The sequence below is a fragment of the Nuphar pumila genome, chromosome 5 (genome assembly GCF_984573655.1).
Source record: "Nuphar pumila chromosome 5, dmNupPumi1.hap1.1, whole genome shotgun sequence".
Classification (NCBI taxonomy): Eukaryota; Viridiplantae; Streptophyta; class Magnoliopsida; order Nymphaeales; family Nymphaeaceae; genus Nuphar; species Nuphar pumila.
In genome coordinates, this window is record NC_143253.1 from 96400016 (window position 1) to 96419347 (window position 19332).

Below are 19332 nucleotides of genomic sequence, written 5' to 3' on the forward strand. Positions count from 1 at the left end.
AGTGAACTAATATTATCCCTTAGTTATGCTGGAAGTGCCTAAAAAAAAAAACATTTGTCAAGATATATGAATGCATTGAATGACAGGCAGATGAATGCTTCAGAACATGTATTGGGCGAGTGCAGAGTGTATAGAAACTCATGCAATAAATATGCTAAACACGGATAATAGGCTACCCTGGTTCAAGGAGCAAATACAAGACATCTATTGTAAAAAAAAAAAGGGGAATAAAGTTGATATCATCTACTAGTCGTACAAAACTTTCATTCCAAGCCATGACTGATATCGTCAGTCCCATGTATTCATCAGATAAAAAAACGTAATCTCAACCAGGCTAATGAAAGCCATGATAAAAATTGTAACCTGTAACTTTACATAACAGAACTGCAGAAGTAAGACATGACGGGCTCATAAGGAGATGTGCCAATGTTAGGGGCAAAATGTATAAACTCTTGAGTTTGACAGCTAATGCTATGCAAGTGAAAACAGTAACAGAAAAAAAAAAACAATTTTGAATGGATAGTTATTAATACTTCAACTCTGGATATTAACGTATGGTCTAAAGGCTCATATGGATGGGTTAAAATGCTTTATCAAATTGGAAATCCCATCCATCTGAGTAAGCAAATAATCTACTTTATCTGAATAGCCATCTTCAGTGAATCAGATTCCAACAACAAATATCGTAGCAAACATGATCCCATACAGCATATGACAATCCCCTTTAACAGAAATAGTTACATATAATGCTGCAATTGATCTGATATGAAAGGAAGAAAATGGTTGGGGAAATCACCGATGACACAAAACAAAATTTTTGTTCTTCATCTAGCTGGTAACGATGTACCTGTACTACACTAGCTACTACTAAAAGAAAAACTGGAAATAATTCCTCTGTATATATTCCTATGAGCACAGCAAGAACATAAATGATAAAAGGGTGATATTAAATACATTGACAGGGTAGTCCACCAGAAAGCAAATGGGATTTACCACAGGTAAAATAAAAATATATATAGTGCTCTGGTTAAGAACACAATTCACTGTATGATCAGCCTTGTTGGCTATCACTTTACTCCACTAGATGCAAACATTTTAACGAAAATCACATAAATCTGTGAAAACCAATGCCATACCGAAAAAAAACTCATTTTAATAAGAAAATCATACGATGATGAGAAGGTTGGTTCCATTAACACTTGAAATCTCAGTTATTGCGCCTGTAGAAGACTAAAAAAAAGAAATTTACTGAGAAAGAAGAAAGGAAATCTTTTTAGGTAAGGGAAAATCTTGGGTATGTAACAGGGGAGTTAACTATGCATATGAAAATTCTGGGTAGAAATGAAGAGTTATTTTGAAATATTCATAATGCCGTAATGAATCATGTAGGAATTTTGAAGGAACACGATGATTCGATGAAACCATATTCTTGAGACTGAATTGAGAATGCCATTGAGAGGCATTATCATTCCTTGACATATCGACTAAACGACAAGGTAAATCACATCAGCCATTTGAGATGGTTTTACCACACATACGACCTGGAGCGGATATCGGCTTCCTGCAGGTTCAAAAACAAAAAAAAAAATGAGAGAGAAGCCTTTACCTGGACACAGAGGAGGTTGAAGAAGTGTTGCTTGCAGGGTGAGTTAAATCTTCTGCTGGCTCGATTGAAGATGGATGGTCTTCTCTTTTGCTGGAAGGAAAGAGACAACGTGATGTAGGAGGGGGGGGTTTCTAGCAAACAAAAGGAGCAAAGTAAGAGGTGCAGTCAGCTTTCTGTTGGTGATGGGGTGAAGGAGATGAGAGTCGGCTATTCGTTGAGCGAGAAATATCTCCGGTTAAGGGAAAATCCAATGCCCTTTGCTGGACTGCTCTCCTTTCTTTAATAGCTGATGCTTCAAAACCCCTCCTTTTTCTCCCCTTTAGCCGATCTTGATAACTTTTGAAACCAACTTTTAAAAAAATTTGAAATCCTTTTGAGAAAGGGGGCTCGCCGATTTGAGAGGGGGTGACTCCTATTCTTAAGCTGGTATTTGAAACTTAGGTAAACTGGGGGTTTACGGTGGCGCCCTTTGGGGTTAAAAAAAATGAAATGAGAGTAATAGGAGAAATAATTTTTTTTTTTTTTAGGTGGTGCCACCTCTACTGAAAAATTATTTCCTTTTGGCAAAGAATCTTAGTGGGGCGCCACCTATGTGGGTCCACTAATTATTTTATTGAGTTAAAAACAAGGTTTTATAAATCGGTGCCACTTTCGAATGGGCACTATTTTGGAAATAAGAGAAAATTTTGAGAATTTGAGTGTGACACCACCTAGAGGCGGGTCCCACGTCCTTTATTTGAAATAAGAGCCAAATGAGATATTTTGGAATTTTCACAATAATAGGCTAGTTTAGAAAGCACGAAGTGGATTGTGGTTTGATTTCAAAACTTAAAAAAATGGTTCTTCAGGGCAAAATTTTGAAAGAAGTAGGGAAATTCGGAGCCTTTTTGTAAAAATTTGAAATAAGGTCTTATGCACTTTGAAATTGTGTCCCCCTCTTTTCAACTGACGAAATTTTGAAAATGTCAAAACCATCCAGATTGTTTTCTTGAGAAAACTTTTCGTAATTCGGGGTCCTGGGGGTAAAATGGGAAGAATTGATAATTTTGAAAACCCAGGGTTTTAAAATCTATTTTAAAAAGTTTAGAAATCAAATCTGGATTGACAATTTTGAAAATCAGGAGTTCCGGATCTCGAAATGACATGCTGTGCAGTGAAATGATATGAGATGTTCATGCAATGCTATGCAAAGATAGGTTCTACAAGATTGCCACTCTGAATTTGAATTTGAAAATTCTGACTTTTGGTTAAGCATGAGATTTTGAGGATTTGCAATTTGAAGGTGTCTTTGAGTCTAAATAGAGAAGTTTTGAGACTCGAGAATGGAATTTAGGTCTTTCTGCAAGGTTCAATCTTGGAAAATAACCATTTTGCCCTTCATTGGTTCCGGAGAACCGAAATGTGATGATTGGTGGAAATGTCAAGGAGGTGAGTGAAAATTTGGGGTGTTTACAGATGCCCCTCTTTGCTACTAAGCCGGCTTGTGGCCGAGCTTAGTGGCAAAGAAAAACACACCAAATTTGGGCTATAAAAAAAAATGCCCCAGTTAGAAGGATTTGACTGGGTGTGGAGATATTAGCTCGAGGAAAATGGTAGATATGAAATGAAGAATGAAGAGAAAAGACTCACTCTGTGAGACTGAAATTCAGGTTTATGCCCTTAACCTGGATGAGACAGAAATACCTCATATGGAACAAAGCTCGGGTTTTAACCCTTGACTTGATTGGGACGGAAAACGGAATACCTCACCAAATGAGGCTCAGGTTTATACCCTTATCCTGATCGGGCGGAAAATGGAATACCTCACCAAATGAGGCTCAGGTTTGTACCCTTACCCTGATTGGGCAGAAAAATGGAATACCTCATTGATTGAGGCTCAGGTTTGTACCCTTACCCTGATTGGGCAGAAAAATGGAATACCTCATTGATTGAGGCTCAGGTTTGTACCCTTACCCTGATTGGGCGGAAAAATGGAATACCTCATTGATTGAGGCTCAGGTTTGTACCCTTACCCTGATTGGGCGGAAAATGAAGTATTTGGAAGGTGAATAAGACAATTTTTCTTGAAGAGGAACGAGGCGATGGAAATGGAATTGTAAGAGGTAATTTTGGAAGATGATCAAGACGATCCGGTGAATTTTTCATCAGTGTGAAATATGAATAAGGTAAGGAGTAAGACGACTCTTTCGACAATGCGAAAGATGGATATGACAATCTTTTGATAAGGTAACTCTTTCTGCAACACAAAAGACAGATAAGGGAAACTCTTTCAGAGAAGAGTAAGGCAACTCTTTTGACAACGTGAAAGACAGACAAGGAAAACTCTTTCAGAGAAGAGTAAGGCAACTCTTTTGACAACGCGAAAGACAGACAAGGCAAACTCTTTCAGAGAAGAGTAAGGCAACTCTTTTGACAACGCGAAAGACAGACAAAGGCAATCCAAAGGAATAAGGCGATTCTTTCGACAACGCGAAAGATGACAAAAGGCAATCCAAAGGAACAAGGCGATTCTTTCGACAACGCGAAAGATGATAAGGCGATCCAAAGGAACAAGACAATTCTTTCGACAACATGAAAGATGACAAAGGTAATCCAAAGGAACAAGGTGATTCTTTCGACAACGCAAAAGATGACAAAGGTAATTCAAAGGAACAAGGCGATTCTTTTGACAACGCGAAAGATGATAAAGGCAATCCAAAGGAGTAAGGCAATTCTTTCGACAACACGAAAGATGATAAGGCAATCCAAAGGAACAAGGTGATTCTTTCGACAATGCGAAAGGTGACAAAGATAATTCAAAGGAACAAGGCAATTCTTTCGACAACACGAAAGATGATAAAGGTAATCCAAAGGAGTAAGGCGATTCTTTCGACAACACAAAAGATGATAAGGCAATCCAAAGGAACAAGGCGATTCTTTCAACAACGTGAAAGATGATAAGGCAATCCAAAGGAACAAGGCAATTCTTTCGACAACGCGAAAGATGACAAAGGCAATCCAAAGGAATAAGGTGATTCTTTCGACAACGCGAAAGATGATAAGGCGATCCAAAGGAATAAGGCGATTCTTTCGACAATGCGAAAGATGATAAAGGTTATCCAAATGAATAAGGCGATTCTTTCGACAACGCGAAAGATGACAAAGGCAATCCAAAGGAACAAGGCGATTCTTTCGACAACGCGAAAGATGATAAGGTGATCCAAAGGAATAAGGTGATTCTTTTGACAACGGCGAAAGATGATAAAAGGCAATCCAAAGGAACAAGGTGATTCTTTCGACAACGCGAAAGATGACAAAAGGCAATCCAAAGGAACAAGGCGATTCTTTCGACAACGCGAAAGATGACAAAAGGCAATCCAAAGGAACAAGGCGATTCTTTTGACAACGCGAAAGATGACAAAGGCAATCCATTCAGAGAGAAGGCTAATCTTTCAACAACATGAAAGATGATAAAGGCTATCATTTCGGAGATAAGGCTAATCTTTGAACAATGTGAAAGACGACAAAGGAAAATCTCTCGAAGGGGTCAAGATGCATCAATATGGACATCAAGCTCTCACTTAACGTCAGGATAGCTAGAAAATATTGTCAAAATGTTGAAAATTTTGTTGATTCAAAGTAATTGAAAATGATGCTCATTGTTGTGAAAATATTCCTTCTTTTCTACCTGAAGTATTACCTCCAAACGAGATTCACTTCGTAGAATCAAGATTTGAAATCCAAATTGCTTGCGATTGACCTTCTTCAAAGAAGTTATCAATTTCCTTGATATGAGCAGGAAAGAGAATTTAGTATTGTGAGAGTGATTGATGAAAGGATATTGATAATAGAATTCCATGAATTTAAAGAAGATTCTTGCTAGATTTGGCAGTTTGATATCCTGGGAGCTTCTCTCATGATAATCTTTCTGCGCTCTTTCGGGCTCTTTTGGGCTTTGGCTACATTCTCTTTCATTTTGGAGGTGTTCCGGCTTTTCCTCTCTTTCTTTTTCCTCTCTTGCTCTCTTTTTGAAAAGGGTACGTCACAAACTCCGTCAACTTGGAGATGTTTCAATCCTTCTCTGCCTCAGGGGTCATGTTGATGATATTGGCTCATTGGTTTGGAGATCTTTGGGTAATAGCTGAAATTGAATATCTTTTAGGGATTGTCTAGAGGTTCATCGCATCCGCCTTCATCTCGATAGTGCTTTGGACTATCCCTGGAAGAATCCATCGCAAACTCCGTCATCTTGGAGATGTTTCAATCCTTCTTTGGCCCCGGGGGTCTACTCGCTTAATTCGCCTTCATCTTGACGACAAGTGAGAGATCCCTTTTGCGGATATTTAATTGCAGCTTAGGTGATTTTAAGGAGACAGGGCTTGGATGAATTCTCTCTTTTTCTAGCGCTCAGAATATTTCCACTGCCTCATTTTCACAAGAATGGTCTTTAAAAATGTGCCATTGACTGCGATCAATATCAATCATCTATGGATTTGCAATAACATTGAATCTTCTTTTCTGGCCATATCAAGGATTTATCCTTCATCCTTTTGGTTGACCAATAGAAAGAATTTGGATTTTGAATCCTTCTTTACAAAAGCTTTGCCTTTTTGGAAGTAATACTGAAGGTAAACTGAGGTAAAACCTTGTGCAATAAAATTCTGAAATCAATAGGTAATTGATTGACAAATTGACAAAGTGTTCTTTGAAATCCTTAGTAAAAGAGATCGCTTGACATCCAAGTTGACACATCCCTGACGATGGTACTCAATTTAGAAGGTAAATCCAATAAGAAGTTGGAATTTTGAAGGTAAGTCCTGGCATAATGCTGGATTTTGAAGGTAAGCCTAACTCAAAAGCTGGTTTTGAAAGACCATCTGAATCAGGATTCAGGTTTTACAAGGAAAGCTGGACGATTCAAGTCGAAACTCGAGCCTTCGAAGAAAAGCTAGGAAGTTTGGTTTCTAAGGAGATAAAGTTCGGGTCGAAACCCAAATCTTCAAAGGAAAAACTAGGCCAATTCAGATTTTTGAGTCGAAACTCAAATATTCAGAGGAAAGTGGGAAAGTTTGAGTCGGGGCTCGAATCTCAAAGGAAAACTGAGAAGTTCAGATTTTGAAGGAAAGAAAACTTGAGTTAAAACTCAAATCTTCGAAGGAAAGCAGGAAAGTTCGAGTCAGGGCTCGAATCTCGAAAGGTAACTGGAAAGTTTAGGTCTTGAAGGAAAGAAAACTTGAGTTAAAACTCAAATCTTCAAAGGAAAGCTGGGAAGTTCGAGTCAGGGCTTGAATCTCAAAGGAAAATCTTTATTCAGAAGATTGAATTTTTGAAAATTGATAGGGCGAGAGCTGAGATTGAAAGTTTTGAGAATGGCCAGTTTGAGGACTGGATTATTTGACTTGCAATGAAAAAGACCATCATATTTAGATGTATGTGGTCTGATTTTCAGGATTAACCATTTATCCTGAACAGGGATATGAATAGAAATTGGAAAGTCATGGAAAATGATTCAGGTTTATCCCTTAACCTGAAGGGGAAAAAAATGGATGCAGATTTAATGCAAAATGAAATGCAAATGCACATGAAATGTAAATGAATGCAAAATTAATGCAAGTGGGTGCATATACATGCAAAATGAGGGATTGGTTTATCCTGCCTGCATACAGGATGTTTTGAGGTAAAGATAGATTTTTCAAAAAAATGCCCCAGTGTAACTAGGGAGGAAAATTTTGAATACAAAGAAGGATAATCGAGGAATAAGGTGACAGGCTTCTTGATCGAGAGACGTCCTCAAGATCGTTCCTTACAAGAGACATATTTGTGAAAAGGAAAGAGACACAAATAAAATGGTGCAAAACTATTGGCAAATTTAATAATTTTATTGATGCTTAAAAATCGAGGAAAGGAAACAGAATTATATTATTCCTTTGAAATGAAAAAAGCAAAATGAGAAGTGAGAAAGTGTTTGCACATGGGATCTTTAAAATAAAAGGAGAATGTTATTTTGAAAGTGAGAAATCATTTTGGGGAAGGAAATCAACTGCAAGGTTGATTTTGAAGAATGATCAGCGTGAGAGCTGATCTTTGAAAGAGGAATCAACACGAGGGTTGATTTTAAAGAGAGATCATCATAAGGGTTGATTTTGAAAACGAATTGGTTTAACACTAATTTTGGAAAAGAAAATCACCACAAAGGTTGATTTTAAAGATAATGGTTTGAAACCAATTTAAGAAAAGAAGATCAACGCGATGGTTGATTTTTGAAAAAGATTGAACCGAAATATTAAACTTTTGGGTGATCATAACGAAGATGTTTGTAGAAAATTTTCAAGAATTTCACGATTTTTGAAAAACCTTCATAGGTAATTTCATTTCTCTCATAAATTGCCCCTCGTCTTGAAAAGAATGGGCAAAGAAGATTCTTCAAAATGAAAACAGGTGCCCTAATGGGGCAAAAGAAAGAAGTATTTGATGAAGAAAATTGACATTTTATTGATAAGCAGAACTGATAACAAAAGATTGCATATTTATAAGCACTCGACCAAAAGGTTGCAAAACTGGGCGGACTTTCACCTACGAGGTGACTGGCAAAACGAAAGGAAGAAAGCAGGCATCATCAATTTTCTGAATGATCTGGGAAAGGCTTGGTCAAGATGGCCAGCTCGTCTTCTTCTTCATCTTCAGCAAGGAGGCTCTTGTCAATGCAATCCTGAACAATATTCTTGAAGACAAAACAATGATCGATGTCATGCCCCACTGCCCGATGGAATTTGCAAAACTGGTTCTTGAACCTTCCCATGATGGTGGGAGGAGTTGTGGCCTTTGGGAGCTTCACTAATCCCTTAGTCAGCATGAAATCAAGGGCTTCTTCGAGTGTTTGTTTGAGAGGTGTGAACACACGATCATTACTCCAACCTTCACGCTTTATCTTTTCCTTTTGTGGAAAGTTGGGCTGAGATAGCTTGCTATTCTGTCTTTCCTCTCGATCCGCATGGTTGCCCTTACTACTTTTGCTATCATTGCGGCTGATATTGGCGGAGGAGGTGAAATTTGCCTTTTTCTTTGGATCTAGATTGTTCTTGACGAGGGTGATACCATCGTAGACACCGTTCTCCAACCCCATCTCGAGCTACTCGGCTCGTTCAGTAAGCTCTATGAAAGACTTGGAAGGCGAGGTGGAGATAAGACTTCTTAAAGGTTGTGAGAAGTTGTTTAGGATCAGCGATAAGGCATGCCTCTCTGATATAGGATCCCTCATTTTGTTGTAGGTCTCTCTCTATCTGCGAATGAAGTCCCTTGCCTTTTCATTTTCATTATGCCTTAGATTGCAGAGATGGCTCAGTATTGAACATAAATCGCTCAATGAATAGGTTGACCACCTTATCGAATTCTCGCAGCTCGATTGGATTGATATGCTCAGAGTACCACTTGGCGGCAGTGCCTTCTAGGCTACGAGGAAAACAGAGAAATAGGGCCCTATTGTCTCTCTTGAATTTGGAGCATTCGGCGAAGAACATGGTGAGGTGGGCTTTGGGATCACCAGAACCATCGAATTTGATGAACTTGCGAGGAAGGTTTTCTAGATCTTCATCCCCTTCGAGGCCATCATAGAAGTCCTCGCTAGTGAAGACTTTCTTGCCCTTTTCGCGGGCTTGCAGATCTTTTACCACTTTGGCCATTTTCCTGAATTGTGCTTGAAGCGGTTTTTCTATTGCTTGGCCCTTTGGTTTGCGAGTTGCTCCATGAATGATCTCGCATTCTTCCTCGGTATCATTTGCTGATTCTTCTTTGTCCGAAGTATCTTGAACATGCTCCTTGGTTGATTTATTGGACACACGATCTCTAATTTTCTGACTGAATGGATTTTTGTCTGAGCTGGTGCCAGCCTGCTCACTCATCATCCTCTTCATCATTTTCTGAAACATTGCGTACATCTGAGGATCTATGCCATCATCCTCTTGCTGCTGTTCTTGACTTCTGACGGGTCGCGGGGAGCCCATCTCTTCTTCTGAGGCTGAGGAGTACTGTGGTGATGTGGTTCTTCTTCATGACCTTGTTCGAACCATCAAATGTTGTGGATGCTCTCTGCAGGATAAAGTCTTGATTAGACTCTGAGGGAATTTTGGATTGAGAGGAAAATGATTATTGACGATATGGTAAACAATTGGAAGAATATCCCATTACTAGGGATGGAGTCGCCGCTAAAATCACGACAATTGTGTTGTCATTCTTTGTAAGAGAAATAACAATGGAAAATGTGCCTTGTTACCTAGGCGAGGTCATCAACCACGAGGAAAAACACCATTTTGAAGGAAAGAGATATCTCTTGGAAAACAATCCGCAAACGGATTTAGAATAAGGAGAAGGCAAGTGGGTAAACAATTTCCACCACAATAATCAAGGTATTCACGAGGAAAATAAGATGAAGGATTTTGCGAATAGACAAGATGATTGAAATCCAAGGAGAGAAAACATATGATTTTGAAAATTGCAGGCAGGATAAAAATGCAGCTGGAAATTCGAGATCCAGTAGAAAGGGAGAATGGAAAATCACCTGGAGTTTTGAAAGAAATAGGATATTTTAAAAAGTCATCCAGGGTTTGAGAAAATAAAGGGAAATGGTAAAAAAATATGGATATTTAAAAATATTTTGGGAAAATACGAAGGAAATAAAGGTAGCATACAAGCAATCACACCCTGCACAAACATTTATGCACATTCAGCACTCCCTAAAAGGCTGACTCTAGATGCATCATTTTGAAAACAGTTGTAGGACCCTAATCCTAACTCTAGGTTCAGATCATCTTTGTCTAATCCAGTTATGTCGATATACCTGAATCGAAATTCAAGGTACGTGGCATATAATTCCAACTTCGGTTCTAGGATAAGGTTTTCCAACATCCTTGAGCACCTACCGATATACTTCGGACTGTGGCCCGCGGTACGTGGTAGGGGGGTGTTAACCCAAATAGTTGGCCCAGTTGTGAGGCTCTATCCCGAACTAGGGTTCTGGAAGAGAGCCCAACAACGTGAAGACCGGGTAATGATAGGTAAGGGAGATTTTGAAAAATGATCACATGCAAGAAATAGAGGGCTCTAAGTCCTAGAGAGATAGATTTTGAAAACTTTGAAGAAGCATACATTGTTTGCATTCAGATCCTAAATTAAGGAGAGTTGTATTTAGACCTAAGTCTATGTGAGCATGAAAATTTCTCCTCAATCTGGTCCTACCAAACCATGCCTAAGCTATATGCAATCAATGTCAGCTAGGTCAGAATCTAGGCTCCTAAGCTCACATGATATTGAAAGTAAAAGAGCTAACATTTTGTGAACATAATTTTGATAATTAAACTAAGTCAAGCACAATTTAGGTCAGACAAGGACAAGTCCCATCACGGTCGCCAAACCTGTTGTCGTCGCGAAATTTTTCCCCGTCTTCCCTTCCTTGCGGAAGAGAGAGAGGGAAACGCTTTCGCGATTCAAACTTGACCGGATTTTGGAAAAATGTTTAGAAATACTCTCCTCCGTTTTGAAAATTGCGGGAAAATCCATGGGATGGGGCTCGACCTGTCGGTACGAGGTTCGACCGTTTCTGCCGCCTTTAACAGGGGTAATCGAACCAAGGACCAAAACTGTGCTTGACTTAGTTAAATCATCAAAATCGTGTTCTATCCTATATGCACAGAGAATTCAGGCATGTGCTATGAGATTTTGAAAAGTGCAGCTTGGGAAAACATGATGTATGTTTGGAAAATATTTGGAGTTGAAAAGAATCTCTCAGAAAAAGATGAGAGTCAATTTCTCAGAAAACTCAGATGAAAAAGGGTTTTTAAATCACGGGAAAGTTCATAAAGATGTGGGAAAATCAGGAAGAGTTGAAAATCCTGAGAAAATAGAAGTGATTCTTGAGAAAAAGGTGAACATTTGAAAAAGGGAAACACTTCTTAGAAAAACTCTGACTTTGAGAATTTTCTTAGGAAAATGATGGAAACTTTATAGGAAAATTCATTGGAGAAGAAAACTGAACTTGGAAAATTGAAATCCTGGGAATCTTACCCTTGAAATACTTGGAAATCGATTTTGATCTTTGGGAAAGGTTGGAAAACTCCTTTTGAAAATCTTAAGAAAATAATATTTTCCAAGGAAAATCGAGGGAAACTTTGATCTTGGAAATCCAACTTAGAAGTTTCTATGGAAAACTGTGAAAACTTGACTTGGGAAAACCGGTTTTGGAAAATACTAAGAGTTTCTTGAGAAATCGATTTCTTTGAGAATGAAGTTTTCTTAAGAAAATCATGGGAAAATCAATGATTTCATGATGCAAATGATATGAGTGAATGAATGCACTTTGAAAGATTTTCTAAGAAATTTGTTGGAAAATGTGCATTAAGTCAAAATAAATCCTTCACATATTCTGACTGCGGCCATGAACATGTTCAGAGTTTAATTGATTTAATGCACAATATTTTGCAAATTTGGAAATATGATGTGCATTTTAAGATAGCCTAAGAGTGTAGGCTCAATGTGACCGGTAGAGAGATGATGGATTTGGGTCTCGTCCATATTTCGACTAGGGCCGTAAATATGGACTCCACCGAGTTCATTAACTCCCTAAGAGTTGGTGCACGTGCCATTCGTGTACATCCATAGTGCTTTTGAAATAAAATGCATGAATCACAAAATCAGGATATTACATAAATCAAACTACATGATATGCATCCTAATCTAAGCAGTAAAAGTAAATATTATTCCAAATTTGATTATTACATTTGGACATAAAGCAAAATAAAAAAATTACAAAATTAAAGGAGTCTGCCTTCTCCAGATTTTTCTTGCAAATGGATCGAAAAAAGAAAAGAAAAGAAAAAAAATGCATATACAAGAGATTGGAATTTTACACCTATGGATTGTTATACCTGAACTATAATGAAAATATACATGCTAATGAGAATATAATATCTAAAGCAGGAATGAGATGCACTGCTCAAGTTAACGAGAATTTTCATACATCTAGCCCATATACCATGCTTATTCGAACTAAAGGAGGAATAAAATTGGCTGACTGTTAGATGCCTATACTTTATGAGGGAATGCCTAAGCGGGTACATACAGGCTCTCCTAAATGAATGCATGCCCTATTGGAAAATGGATAAGTGGCAAAAAAAAAAATAGATGCATATCTGTGGTAGCAGTCTATATGATCAAACTCTAATGCTCTTGCAGAGATATTCAGCATATAATAAATGTATACATTGATGTATGTACCAAGATTGGGATGCCTATGTTGTAACCAGGACAAACTCAAGTTATGACATTTTAATATGGCTAATATTCTTATCGGGACTCACATTCTCCCATGCTTGTGACACTCTCGAAATATCACTCATTTTATATTCATGATCCGGCACTAATTGCAACGCTCATACTATATGAGTTACTATAAATCTATACAGTGAACTAATATTATCCCTTAGTTATGCTGGAAGTGCCTAAAAAAAAAAACATTTGTCGAGATATATGAATGCATTGAATGACAGGCAGATGAATGCTTCAGAACATGTATTGGGCGAGTGCAGAGTGTATAGAAACTCATGCAATAAATATGCTAAACACGGATAATAGGCTACCCTGGTTCAAGGAGCAAATACAAGACATCTATTGTAAAAAAAAAAAGGGGAATAAAGTTGATATCATCTACTAGTCGTACAAAACTTTCATTCCAAGCCATGACTGATATCGTCAGTCCCATGTATTCATCAGATAAAAAAACGTAATCTCAACCAGGCTAATGAAAGCCATGATAAAAATTGTAACCTGTAACTTTACATAACAGAACTGCAGAAGTAAGACATGACGGGCTCATAAGGAGATGTGCCAATGTTAGGGGCAAAATGTATAAACTCTTGAGTTTGACAGCTAATGCTATGCAAGTGAAAACAGTAACAGAAAAAAAAAAACAATTTTGAATGGATAGTTATTAATACTTCAACTCTGGATATTAACGTATGGTCTAAAGGCTCATATGGATGGGTTAAAATGCTTTATCAAATTGGAAATCCCATCCATCTGAGTAAGCAAATAATCTACTTTATCTGAATAGCCATCTTCAGTGAATCAGATTCCAACAACAAATATCGTAGCAAACATGATCCCATACAGCATATGACAATCCCCTTTAACAGAAATAGTTACATATAATGCTGCAATTGATCTGATATGAAAGGAAGAAAATGGTTGGGGAAATCACCGATGACACAAAACAAAATTTTTGTTCTTCATCTAGCTGGTAACGATGTACCTGTACTACACTAGCTACTACTAAAAGAAAAACTGGAAATAATTCCTCTGTATATATTCCTATGAGCACAGCAAGAACATAAATGATAAAAGGGTGATATTAAATACATTGACAGGGTAGTCCACCAGAAAGCAAATGGGATTTACCACAGGTAAAATAAAAATATATATAGTGCTCTGGTTAAGAACACAATTCACTGTATGATCAGCCTTGTTGGCTATCACTTTACTCCACTAGATGCAAACATTTTAACGAAAATCACATAAATCTGTGAAAACCAATGCCATACCGAAAAAAAACTCATTTTAATAAGAAAATCATACGATGATGAGAAGGTTGGTTCCATTAACACTTGAAATCTCAGTTATTGCGCCTGTAGAAGACTAAAAAAAAGAAATTTACTGAGAAAGAAGAAAGGAAATCTTTTTAGGTAAGGGAAAATCTTGGGTATGTAACAGGGGAGTTAACTATGCATATGAAAATTCTGGGTAGAAATGAAGAGTTATTTTGAAATATTCATAATGCCGTAATGAATCATGTAGGAATTTTGAAGGAACACGATGATTCGATGAAACCATATTCTTGAGACTGAATTGAGAATGCCATTGAGAGGCATTATCATTCCTAGACATATCGACTAAACCACAAGGTAAATCACATCAGCCATTTGAGATGGTTTTACCACACATACGACCTGGAGCGGATATCGGCTTCCTGCAAGTTCAAAAACAAAAAAAAAATGAGAGAGAAGCCTTTACCTGGACACAGAGGAGGTTGAAGAAGTGTTGCTTGCAGGGTGAGCTGAATCTTCTGCTGACTCGATTGAAGATGGATGGTCTTCTCTTTTGCTGGAAGGAAAGAGACAACGTGATGCAGGGGGGGGGGGGTTTCTAGCAAACAAAAGGAGCAAAGTAAGAGGTGCAATCAGCTTTCTGTTGGTGATGGGGTGAAGGAGATGAGAGTCGGCTATTCGTTGAGCGAGAAATATCTCCGGTTAAGGGAAAATCCAATGCCCTTTGCTGGACTGCTCTCCTTTCTTTAATAGCTGATGCTTCAAAACCCCTCCTTTTTCTCCCCTTTAGCCGATCTTGATAACTTTTGAAACCAACTTTTAAAAAAATTTGAAATCCTTTTGAGAAAGGGGGCTCGCCGATTTGAGAGGGGGCGACTCCTATTCATAAGCTGGTATTTGAAACTTAGGTAAACTGGGGGTTTACGGTGGCGCCCTTTGGGGTTAAAAAAAATGAAATGAGAGTAATAGGAGAAATAAATTTTTTTTTTTTTTTTAGGTGGTGCCACCTCTACTGAAAAATTAATTCCTTTTGGCAAAGAATCTTAGTGGGGCGCCACCTATATGGGTCCACTAATTATTTTATTGAGTTAAAAACAAGGTTTTATAAATCGGTGCCACTTTCGAATGGGCACTATTTTGGAAATAAGAGAAAATTTTGAGAATTTGAGTGTGACACCACCTCGAGGCGGGTCCCACGTCCTTTATTTGAAATAAGAGCCAAATGAGATATTTTGGAATTTTCACAATAATAGGTTAGTTTAGAAAGCACGAAGTGGATTGTGGTTTGATTTCAAAACTTAAAAAAATGGTTCTTCAAGGCAAAATTTTGAAAGAAGTAGGGAAATTCGGAGCCTTTTTGTAAAAATTTGAAATAAGGTCTTATGCACTTTGAAATTGTGTCCCCCTCTTTTCAACTGACAAAATTTTGAAAATGTCAAAACCATCCAGATTGTTTTCTTGAGAAAACTTTTCGTAATTCGGGGTCCTGGGGGTAAAATGGGAAGAATTGATAATTTTGAAAACCCAGGGTTTTAAAATCTATTTTAAAAAGTTTAGAAATCAAATCTGGATTGACAATTTTGAAAATCAGGAGTTCCGGATCTCGAAATGACATGCTGTGCAGTGAAATGATATGAGATGTTCATGCAATGCTATGCAAAGACAGGTTCTACAAGATTGCCACTCTGAATTTGAATTTGAAAATTCTGACTTTTGGTTAAGCATGAGATTTTGAGGATTTGCAATTTGAAGGTGTCTTTGAGTCTAAATAGAGAAGTTTTGAGACTCGAGAATGGAATTTAGGACTTTCTGCAAGGTTCAATCTTAGAAAATGACCATTTTGCCCTTCATTGGTTCCGGAGAACCGAAATGTGATGATTGGTGGAAATGTCAAGGAGGTGAGTGAAAATTTGGGGTGTTTACAGATGCCCCTCTTTGCTACTAAGCCGGCTTGTGGCCGAGCTTAGTGGCAAAGAAAAACACACCAAATTTGGGCTATAAAAAAAAATGCCCCAGTTAGAAGGATCTGACTGGGTGTGGAGATATTAGCTCGAGGAAAATGGTAGATATGAAATGGAGAATGAAGAGAAAAGACTCACTCTGTGAGACTGAAATTCAGATTTATGCCCTTAACCTGGATGGGACAGAAATACCTCATATGGAACAAAGCTCGGGTTTTAACCCTTGACTTGATTGGGACGGAAAACGGAATACCTCACCAAATGAGGCTCAGGTTTATACCCTTATCCTGATCGGGCGGAAAATGGAATACCTCACCAAATGAGGCTCAGTTTTGTACCCTTACCCTGATTGGGCGGAAAAATGGAATACCTCATTGATTGAGGCTCAGGTTTGTACCCTTACCCTGATTGGGCAGAAAAATGGAATACCTCATTGATTGAGGCTCAGGTTTGTACCCTTACCCTGATTGGGCGAAAAAATGGAATACCTCATTGATTGAGGCTCAGGTTTGTACCCTTACCCTGATTGGGCGGAAAATGAAGTATTTGGAAGGTGAATAAGACAATTTATCTTGAAGAGGAACGAGGCGATGGAAATGGAATTGTAAGAGGTAATTTTGGAAGATGATCAAGCATCAGTTCCGCAAGAGTTTGACCTACGAACTATCAATTCCATAAGGATTTAACCTAAGGATCACATCGGTTTCGCAGGAGTTGGACCTACAAACTATCAATTCTATAGGGATTTAACCTAAGGACCGCATTGGTTCTGCAGGAGTTCGACCTATGAACTATCAATTCCATAGGGATTTAACCTAAGGACAACAGTTTAAGAAGGAAGGATTCAACTTGTGAGCTTTGAATGGACCACAGGCTAAACTGGGTTTTGAGGGAAGATTCGAATCAGAATTCAAATCTTCAAGGAAAACTAAATTAATTGGGTTTTGAAAGAAAATTTGAGTCAGAACTTGGATCTTCTAGACCAATTACTAAATTGCATAAAAGTTTGGGTTTGAGTTCAAACCTTTAAAGGAAAGCTAAGCAAATCGGATTTGGGAGAAATTCAAGTCGAAACTCTAATTTTCTAGACCAATTCTAGACATTTTAATTGGATTTGGAAGAAAATTTGAGTCGGAACTCTAATTTTCTAGAGTGATTCTAGACATTTTAATTGGATTTGGAAGAAAATTTGAGTCGGAACTCCAATTTTTTAGACCAATTCAGAAGGAAAAGAAAACTCAGTTCGGAACTCGAATCTTTGAAGGAGAACTAGATCCATTGTGGAAGGAAAAGAAATTTAAGTCGGAACTCGAATCCTAAAGGAAAAGTAGATCAATTTGGTAAGAAAGAAATTCGAGTCGGAACTAGAATCCCGAAGGAAAACTAAATTAGAAGGAAAGAAAATTCGAGTTGGAACTCGAATCTTCGAAGGAAAACTAGATTGGTTAGAAGGAAAGGAAATTCGAGTCGGAACTTGAATCCCGAAGAAAAACTAGACTAATTAGAAGGAAAGAAAATTCGAGTCGAAATTTGAATCCCGAAGGAAAACTAAGAAAGGAAATTCGAGTCAAAACTCGAATCCCGAAGGAAAACTAGACTAATTGGAAGGAAAGAAAATTAGAGTCGGAACTCGAATCCCAAAGAAAAACTAGACCAATTAGATGGAAAGGAAATTCGAGTCGAAACTCGAATCCCGAAAGAAAACTAGACTAATTAGAAGGAAAGAAAATTCAAGTCAGAACTCGAATCCCGCAAGAAGACTAGACCAGTACGGATTAGGTTTGAAGACATTAACCAGTAAAACCAAATTTAGAATGTTTAACCAATAAAAATTGGATTTTAAAAGATGTACTAGTGTGAATACCGGATTTTGGAAATGAACCAGTATAAGTACTGAATTTTGAAAATGGATCGGTAGGAATACTGTTTTTGGAAGAATTACCAGCACGAACATTAGGTTTTGAAGATTTACCAGCACGAACACTGAATTTTGAAAATTTACCAGCACGAACACTAGTTTTTGAAAATCTTACTAGCACGAACACTGGATTTTTTTTTAAAATTTACCAGCACGAACACTGGATTTTTTGAAAAATTACCAGCACGAACACTGGAAATTTGAAAAATTACCAGCACGAACACTGGGTTTTGGAAATTTACCAGCCCGAACACTGGGTTTTTGAAATTTTACCTGCACGAACACTAGATTTTTTTACAAAATTACCAGCACGAACACTAGATTTTTTTAAAAATTACCAGCACAAACACTGAATTTTTGAAAAATTACCAGCACAAACTCTGGGTTTTGGAAATTTACCAGCCCAAACACTGGGTTTTTAAAATTTTACCAGCACGAACATTGGATTGTTTTAAAAAATTACCAGCACGAACACTGGATTTTTGAAAAAATACGATCACGAACACTGGATTTTGAAAATTACCAGCCCGAACACTGGGTTTTGGAAATTTACCAGCCCGAACACTGGGTTTTTGAAAAAAATACCAACACGAACACTGAACTTTAAACGAAATTACCAATTGATTCTGATAGAAGATTTTCAGTCTTCACCCTCACGATGACTTGGACAACTGTCAGGGTCGCAGGATTTATCCCTTATCCTGAATGGGTAGTTCAGGTTTATCCCTTAACCTAAAGGGGAAGTTTGATGCAAATCCAAATTGATGCAGATGAATGCGAATGAATGCATGCAAATGCAAATGAATGTAAATGCTGTAAATGGGTGCACATGCGTGCAAAATGAGAGATTTGTGTGATCCTGCCTGCATACAGGATGTTTTGAAGAAAATTTTCAAAATAATGCCCCAGTATAATAGGGAAAGAAGATTTTGACCATATTAAAGAAAATATATTGAGGAATTACAAAGAATGGAATAGAGAATTTAAGTATAGAAAATTTTCAAATGTTGAGCATTAATGGGGTCTGATAATTTTACACCATCGACATTGATGAGTAGATATGAATTGCGGGGTAATGTTTCCTCGACAACATAGGGCCCTTCCCAATTCGGCGACCATTTTCCACCTGGGTGATGCTTGAGATAAGCCACGGATCTGAGTACTAGATCATTGACTCAGAATTTCCTTTTAATGACAAATTTTGCGTACTGCCTGGCTATCCTCTGAAGATATGATTGAGCGTGCTCTGCTGCTCTGAGTCCTCTTTCATCGAGCAAA